General features: G+C 56.4%; 1 protein-coding gene across 3 annotated transcripts in view; it reads right to left on the bottom strand.

Annotated features, from left to right (window-relative positions):
• Window positions 1-8,957, bottom strand: part of MTHFS (5,10-methenyltetrahydrofolate synthetase (5-formyltetrahydrofolate cyclo-ligase)) — an 88,478-nt gene that overhangs the window by 44,542 nt on the left and 34,979 nt on the right. The window contains exon 2 of one of the 3 annotated variants that reach the window (XR_001512983.1): window positions 4,444-4,711. The exons of the other annotated variants lie outside the window; for them this stretch is intronic. The gene's annotated coding sequence lies outside the window, so the exon portion shown is untranslated. Of the gene's footprint in view, window positions 1-4,443; window positions 4,712-8,957 lie in introns of those variants that run through there. 3 annotated transcript variants of the gene reach the window in all.

Here is an 8,957-nt window from a genome sequence, read left to right as displayed (position 1 = left end):
AAGGAGAGGGAGATAGAATCATCCATGATGAGAGAGAATCACGGACCGGCTGCCTCCTGCACGCCCCCCACTGGGGATGGAGCCCGCAACCGGGGCCTGTGCCCTTTACGGGGAATTGAACCCGTGACCTCCTGGTTCCTAGGTCGACGCTCAACCCCTGGGCCACGCAGGCCAGGCTGTAAACTTTATCTTTTCCGTATCGCCATAGAAAAGTCTAGTGGCTAGATTTTCTGTGTTCAAAACTGTCTGGCTTCCCCCGTTATTTCAAATCCGCTAAACCCGAACAGGAGTGGAAATGGAGTCATCGGCTGTTCACGTGTGGATACGCTTCCTGGGGGACGCCCCGCATTGCACTCTGGTTCGAACGTTTGTTTTTCAGAGGGTTTAAATTAGCAGCCGACAGAGAGAGACAAGTAAGTACAGGGGGGCCTCGACTTACGAGTGTCCCGACTAACGAGTTTTCTGAGATACCAACTGTCTCTCTGGGGATTTTTTGCATCCGGTTGACAGAGTAATTTGAGTTAACGAGCTCCTTAACCAGCTCGGTCTCAGAACGAATTAAACTCGTAAGTCAAGGCCCCACTGTAGTACATATACTGTGGGTAATGAGAGTCAGGTCTCTCCCTTTTGGGAAAAAAAAAAAAAGTGACAAATAAGGAAAGAGGAAGTTTGGAGTGAGCCCTGTGGCGGTGTACAGGAATTGAAAGTATCGGGGTAGCCCTAGCCAGTGTGGCTCAGTGGATAGAGCGTTGGCCCTCGGACTGAAGGGTCCCGGGTTCGATTCCGGTCAAAGGCATGGACCTGGGTTGCGGGCACATCCCCAGTGGGGGGTGTGCAGGAGGCGGCTGATCCATGTTTCTCTCTCATCGATGTTTCTAACTCTCTCTCCCTCTCCATTCCTCTCTGTAAAAAATCAATAAAATATATTAAAAAAAAAAAGAAGTCTTTACCACCCACAGGCCACAGCAGGCTCCTATAACCGGTCTCCCGGCCATTCCAGTTGGCTACCGACCACCCACCCCCCCAAACCTCGCTGACTGAGGTGGGAGCCCCGACAGCGAGCCTGCGTCTGGGGGGGCTGATGGGCAGGGAGGGAACCCCCGATGCCGGACAGGGAGGGACCACGAGGGACCAGGTCTGATACACAGATACTGGGGGTGGGCCTAAGGGCAGCTGGTCACCCCAACAGGAGGGCAGAATGTTCTGGTACCGATGCCAGACCAGGGTGTGTGGGGGGCAGGGGAAGGGAAGACCAGACAGGCCAGCGGTTCTCAACCTTCCTCACGCCGCGACCCTTTATTTTTTATTTTAAATATATTTTATTGATTTTTCACAGAGAGGAAGAGAGAGGGATAGAGAGTTAGAAACATCGATGAGAGAGAAACATCGATCAGCTGCCTCCGGCATACTCCCCACTGGGGATGTGCCCGCCACCCAGGTACATGCCCTTGACCGACGCTCTATCCACTGAGCCACACCGGTTCCGGTCACGCCCCGACCCTTGAATACAGTTCCCCGTGTTGTGGTGACCCCCCATTTCATGGTGACAAACGGAACATCATGAAGGCATCGTGATCGATCACAAACACGATCTGTAATGAGAGATGTGTTTCCCGATGGTCTCAGGCGACCCCTGTGAAAGGGGCGTGCGACCCCCAGGCTGAGAACCGCCGGCCGAAGGGGCCGCGACCCCCAGGGTGAGAACCGCTGAGACAGGCAGACAGGCGGGCGGGGAGGGTGTGCGACATGCAGTCCTCCGCGAAATGGGAAGCCAGGCCGGTGGGCGTGAGCTGCCTACACGATGGTGTTGCAAGGGTCACCCCCTCTTCCCGTGTGGAGGCTCCCACGTTGCCCAGACCTCGACCTTCACCTCAAGAACGGTTTTGGGGAACGCCGGGTCTCAGTTGGCTCCCCGTCGCCGCCCTGGGCTCGTCAGCTGCCGGGAAGATCTCTGCCTTCGGTCACGAGGCAGATGAACCGGAGAAAACCCGCCCAGCCTGGACGGACTGCCTCCCGCACGCCCCCCACGGGGGACCGAGCCCCCAAACCCGGCCTGTGCCCTGATGTAGCGGGCACCACCCTCAGGCGGGGCGCCCGATCGCATCTTCCGGCCGAAAGAGCCCCCCCGGCTGCTGCCGCTTAGAGAGGAAGGGTCTGTGTGCCGGGCGGGTGTGGCCCAGTGGTGAGCATCGACCTGTGAACCAGGAGGTCCCGGGTTCGATTCCCGGTCAGGGCACAGGCCTGGGTTGTGGGTTCGATCCCCAATGGGGGGGCGTGCAGGAGGCGGCCGGTCCATGATTCTCTCTCATCATGGATGTTTCTCTCTCCATCCCCCCCACCCCCGACATCAATAAAAACAGACTTAAAATATATATATTTTTTTGATGTTAGAGAGGGAGAGGGAGAAACACCAATGAAGAGAGGGAATCATTGATCTGCTACCTCCTGCGCGCCCCTCACTGGGGATGGAGCCCACAACCCGGGCCTGTGCCCTGGATTGGGAATCGAACCCGGGACCCTTCAGTCTGCAGGCCAACGCTCTATCCACTGAGCCACACCAGCTAGGGCAATAAAAATAGATTTAAAAAAGTAATAATAAAGGGATGCATTTCCGTACAGGATGATACAAAGCAGTCCTTCCCTGTAGCAGCTCTCACCCTGTGGAAGAAGTTTCCAGATGCCAAACAGCGGCAACCGACTGGTCTTAAGTTAGACGATGCCACAGGAAGGCCCGCCCTGTCGGTGGAGAGACCAGCCTCGCCCAGCTGACCTTGCCTGGCAGCTCCCGCTCCTGCCAGGGGAGGGGGCGGGGGGGAGGCAGAGGGTCAGGCGGTACCAGCTGACCAGGAGGAAGCAAGGCCTTGGGGGCCAGCGTGGGCCTGGGGGTCCATGTGACCCGCCCACCAGCCCCATGACCTGGGACCACAGACTTTTTTTTTTATTATTATTGATGTCAGAGAGGAAGGGAGAGGGAAAGAGAGATACAAACATCCATGATGAGAGAGAATCACAGATCGGCTGCCTCCTGCACGCCCCCCACTGGGGATCAAGCCTGCAACCCAGGCAAGTGCACTTGACCAGAATCGAACCCGGGACCCTTCAGTCCGCAGGCCGAGGCTCTATCCACTGAGCCACACCGGCCAGGGCCGACCAGAGACTTTCTGTGTTTAAGCCTGTTTCCTCCAGAGGAAAATGCAATGCAAACCCCAAGGGGGTAGAGACCGTGTGGTGTGAGGAGGAGGAGGGAGTGGGAAGGTCTAGACCAGCGGTTCTCAACCTGTGGGTCGCGACCCCTTTGGAGGTCGAACGACCCTTTCACGGGGGTCGCCTCAGACCATCGGAAAACACATCTATAATTACAGATTGTTTTTGTGATGAATCACTGTGCTTTCATGTTCAATGTGTCACCATGAAAATCCATCCTGCATATCAGATATTTACATGGCGATTCATCACAGTAGCAACATGACAGCGATGACGTAGCCACGGAAGTAATGTTATGTTTGGGGGTCCCCACAGCATGAGGAGCTGTGTTAAAGGGCCAGAGGGTTGAGAACCACTGGTCTAGAGCGAGGTACAGTGCTCCCGTGTCACAATCAAATTTGCTGACCTCACCCGGCCAGCATGGCTCGGTGGTTGAACATTGACCTAGGAACCGGGAGGTCAGGGTTCGATTCCCGGTCAAGGGCACAGGCCCGGGTTGCAGGCTCCATCCCCAGCGGGGGGCGCGCAGGAGGCGGCCGGTCCGTGATTCTCTCTCATCATAGATGTTTCTCTCTCTCTCCCTCTCCCTTCCTCTTTGACATCAATAAAAATATATTTTTTTAAAAATCAGAGCACAGCCTAACAAAAGACATTTTTCTAATTTGTGAAAAAAATTTTTTTAAATATATTTCTTTATTGATGTCAGAAAGGTAGAGAAACATCCATGATGAGAGAGAATCATGGATCATCTGCCTCCTGCACGCCCCCCACTGGGGATGGAGCCTGCAATCCAGGTACATGCCCTTGACCGGAATCGAACCCGGGACCCTTCAGTCCGCAGGCCGACGCTCTATCCACTTAGCCACACAGGCCGGGGCAAATTTGTGAAATGTTTTCCTGGGCGGTTTCCCAAGGGCCCGACACTAAGGCACGTACCTCCCTTTGTTCTAACGTCCCCTCGTGTGCCCAGTGTCCGGCTGCCGCCTCCATCACCTCCAATGACCGGCCTCGAAGTGACTGCTGGGGGAGGGCACCCGGACAAAACTCAGCACCCAGGGGCCCGGGGCAGACCCAAGACAGGGCCCCGGGGAAGGGTCAGCGACACGCCCGTCAGCAACCTGCCCGCCTGGGCCTGCAGACTCACCGTCCCCTTACTCATCCCCCACCCGAGACCTGCCCCTGGGACCATGGACGCGTCAGCCCTGTGCCGGGCTCCCAGGAAGACGCGGACGCCGCAGAGAGACACGTACATTCGATTTATTTGTGGAAAGGGGGGCACGGTGTCCGTGGCCCCGGAGCCGCCCGGTTGCCCCATGAGTGTTGTTTGTGCAGAAGGAGAAGTGGGTGTGGGCAACACCTCGTGCCAGAGTCCAGGTGTCCCCCACCCTCCCCGGAGTCCCCGCAGTCAGGGGAGCTGCCTCAGGACGCACAGTAGGACCTGGCCCGCTGCCCCCAGGAAGGCCAGCCAGCCCGGCCGGGGCTCGAACTTCTGCACGAAGCCGCGTTCCTAGGAGAGGACAGAGGGCACAGGGTTAGGACGCCATCGGTGGGCACGAGGGAGCTGGAAGGAAAAACACAGGAAGTGCCATCTCGGCGATGCAAAGGGCTCATCTTCTCAGGGGTCTTGATGGGGAAAGTGAGACCTTTTGGGGGGGCTGCTAGCCATCTGAGCCTGTGTGCCTGTCGCCTCGCGGACCCCTTCTCTACTTATCCGACCGCGCAAGCCGCTCTGCGGCCGCTTCTAGCTACTCCCGTGCCAGGCACCTGTCAGTTATCTGAGTGGTGCTGCGCTCAAGGCCGAGAGCTCCCTGCAAGACAGTTACTGGGTGCACTGCCCCTCCTCCCGCGACTCCCCACCCCATCCCAGCACACAGGGCTTCTTTTGTTTATTTTTATTTTATTTTATTTTATTAATATATTTTATTGATCTTTTACAGAGAGGAAGGGAGAGGGACAGAGAGTCAGAAACATCGGTGAGAGAGAAACATCGATCAGCCGCCTCCTGCACGCCCCCCACTAGGTATGTGCCCGCAACCGAGGCACATGCCCTAGACCGGAATCGAACCCCGGACCCCTCAGTCCGCAGGCCGACGCTCTATCCACTGAGCCGCACCGGTCAGGGCCTTTTATTTTTTTTTAAAAAAAGCCCACGAAAGGTCCGGAAGTCTCCTCCCAAGTTTGGGCGACACAGAGACCTGGAAAGGTATGAAAAGGGAGAGCCTCCTCCATGATTTCGCTCAGGGTTTGGGGAGAAGCCGCCTCCCTGAGTCCTGTGGGTACATGTGAAACGTCTGGAAGTGACCGGGTTTTTCCTGTGCCTCCGGGATGCCTGGGAAATTCTGTCACGGCCTCACTGGTTTTATTCCGTCCAACCTCAGCGCGATCTGCAGGGAGCTACGTCCTGTCATTCTAAGTTCTCAGTAGCCACGTGTTAAAAGGAAAAAAAGAGAGAGGCGAAACTAATTTTGAAATGTATTTATCGAAAGTAGTATTTTAATACGGTTAACAGGAAAATGATTAGTGAAATATTCGACAGTGTTTTGTGTACCAAATCGTTAACGTGTGTCCCGGCCCTGGCCGGTGTGGCTCAGTGGATAGAGCATCAGTCCACGGACTGCAGGGTCCCGGGTTCGATTCCGGTCAAGGGCACGGACCTCGGTTGCAAGCTCGATCCCCGGCCCTGGTTGGGGCTCGTGTGGGAGGCCACCCATCGATGTCTCTCTCACATGGATGTCTCTCTCTCTCTCTCTCTGTATCTCCCCCTCCTTCCACTCACTCTAAAAATCAATGGAAAAATATCCTCGGGTGAGGATCCACAAAATAAATAAATAAAAATAAAACAATGTATATTTCATACTTACAGCGTATCTGTTTTTTAAAAAATATATTTTTATTGATTTCAGAGAGGAAGGGAGAGGGAGAGAGAGAAACATCCATGATGAGAGAGAATCACGGATTGGCTGCCTCCTGCACGCCCCCTCCTAGGGATGGAGCCCACAACCCGGGCCTGTGCCCTTGACCGGACTCGAACCCGTGACTCTCCAGTCCGCAGGCTGACGCTCTATCCACTGAGCCACACCGGCCAGGGCCACAAATTCCATTACTGATTCACTGGTCCCCGCCCCCCTTTTAGGGCATCTGTTTTAGACGGCGGTTAACTGCCAACTGTAACTGATCATGTGATTACTGGGGATTTAGTCTATTTGTTCAGGGAGGTTAGGCAATACCACCGCCACCACCACCAGCAGCAGCAAGTACTGAGAACTCTTTGCGGAAAGTGTTCTGGGGGCTCCTGATACAGGAGTAACGGGGTTCCTCCGGCCGAGGAGGCAGGTGGCTGCCAGCCCCCCCGCTGCAGCGGCCCCGAGGCTGAGAGAAGTGACTAAACCTGTCAGGTCGCCCCGGAGCCCGGAAAGGAATCGGGTGGCTACTTCCCGGCAGGTGCCACCCCCTCTTCCTGGGGGCCACGACCCGCGGGCACAGGCTGTGCCGTCCCCGGAAATGAGTCATTCAAGGGCAAGTTCATTCATTTGAGCTCGACTGTCCAGGCCGGAGAGAAGGTGCCCTTGCCCCTTGCCCCTTGCCCGGCTGGCAGCCTGACTCGGAGCAGCAGGGTCCCCCATGCCCAGCACGGTGACTCATGGCAGCTGGGAGCGAGGTGGAGGCGGCCTTGAAACGCCCTCCCGTCTCAGACCCACGCACGTGGGGAGCCCGAACCCGCCCGAGGGCTCCGTGACGGCCGAGCCTGCGTGTGCGGGCACACGTGTGTCCTTCCGTGTGTGGAGGCTCACGCCGACCCCTGGGCCTCCCGGGGGGGGGGGGTCAGTTCACGTCTAGAAATTCTCCCAGACAGCTCCCCACCTGCCCTGGTCAGGAGTTCCAGGAGCTCACACCATTCATGGCTACGCGGTCACATTTTCAAAGAATATTGATTCTGCCCTGATCGGTGTGGCTCAGTGGATAGAGCAGACTGAAGGGTCCCGGGTTCGATTCTGGTCAAGGGCATGTACCTGGGTTGCGGGCACATCCCCAGTGGGGGGCGTGCAGGAGGCAGCTGATGGATGTTTCTCTCTCATCGATGTTTCTAACTCTCTATCCCTCTCCCTTCCTCTCTGTAAAAAATCAATAAAATATATATTTTTTAAAAAAGAATATTGATCCCTTCTCTCTGCCACCAATACTCTAAGCTTTGGGGACTCAGGGCCGGCCCAGGCTCGCAGGGGGGCCTCTGAGCCACAGAGAACGCCTGCCTTCGCTGGAAACCAAAACGACACCCACAGCTGAGACCTCCCCCCACCCCCCCCTTCCTCTGGCTTCCCACAGCCGCAGGAAGACGCGCTGCCCCAGCCCGAGGCCAGGGCTGCTGAGTTAGAAGAATCGCAGGAAGAAAAGGCCAGTAGAAGGGGGTGGGGGGGGCCTCCAGCAACTTGCAAAGGTCACACCAAGTTTCAAAACGTCCTTGACTGGCCCTGACCGGTGTGGCTCAGTGGATAGAGCATTGGCCTGCAGACTGAAGGGTCCCGGGTTCGATTCCGGTCAAGGGCACAGGCCCGGGGTGTGGGCTCCATCCCCTGTGTGGGGCGTGCAGGAGGCAGCCAATCCATGATTCTCTCTCATCACGGATGTTTCTTTCTTTCCCTCTCCCTCTCCCTTCCTCTCTGAAATCAATAAAGAAATATATTTTTAAAAGAAGCAGAGACGCCCCCCCCATGAAAGGCCCCGTGACCTGACTTCTAACGCGGCCCCACCCGGGGCCCCGGTTTTTTGAGGCCGCGACAACAGAGTGAATTCTCACTGGGAAATTCTCGAATCCAGTGCCTTCCTCCTCTGCTCACCCAGCGTTCACAGCCAGGAATTGTTCCCTTAGGCCAGCGGTTCTCAACCTGTGGGTCGCGACCCCTTTGGGGGTCAAACGACCCTTTCCCAGGGGTCGCCTAAGAACGTCGGAAAACACATCTATAATTACAGATCGTTTCTGTGATGAATCACGGTGCTTTCATGATGTTCCATTTGTCCCCATGAAATCGGGGGTCCCCACACCATGAGGAGCCGTATTAAAGGGGTCGCGGCGTGAGGAAGGTTGAGAACCGCTGGACTAGAAGACGGGGGGCAGACACCAACTTGGGAGCCATGAACTCGCGGAAAGGGACACCCCACCCTTTGCAACCTCCTCAGTGAATGAAACCGCGTCTGCGACCAGCTCCCTGGCGGCTGAGCGTCCGTTGTCATGACAACCCTAGCGCGGCACCGATCCCGGGCTGGGCCGCGCCCTGCTACCGAGGATGGGTAGAGGGTCTAGCCAACACCATCCATATATACGGGGTGTGCCCCCTTCCCATCCCCCCAAAAAGATGCAGACGCCCTTTGAGCTAATTACTAACTCCAAGCGTGCATATATATATATTCTTTAAAGCAGCCGGGACAGCCGAAACCGGTGTGGCTCAGTGGATAGAGCGTCGGCCTGCGGACTGGAGGGTCCCGGGTTCGATTCCGGTCAAGGGCATGGACCTGGGTTGCGGGCACATCCCCAGTGGGGGGCGTGCAGGAGGCAGCTGATCGATGTTTCTCTCCCATCGATGTTTCTGACTCTCTCTCCCTCTCCCTTCCTCTCTGCAAAAAATCAATAAAATATATTAAAAAAAATAAAATTACCCAGCCTCCGTTCTGCCGGATCCAGTCCCCCGCCTGCGAGGTGATGAACTCGGCCACGAAGCACGCGATCTCCTCGGTCGTGTCCGCGTCCAGGTCCCGGT

Source organism: Myotis davidii, unplaced genomic scaffold (genome assembly GCF_000327345.1).
Source record: "Myotis davidii unplaced genomic scaffold, ASM32734v1 scaffold2091, whole genome shotgun sequence".
Classification (NCBI taxonomy): Eukaryota; Metazoa; Chordata; class Mammalia; order Chiroptera; family Vespertilionidae; genus Myotis; species Myotis davidii.
Note: the sequence above shows the minus strand (reverse complement) of the source record. Positions and strands in the feature narration are given on the sequence as shown.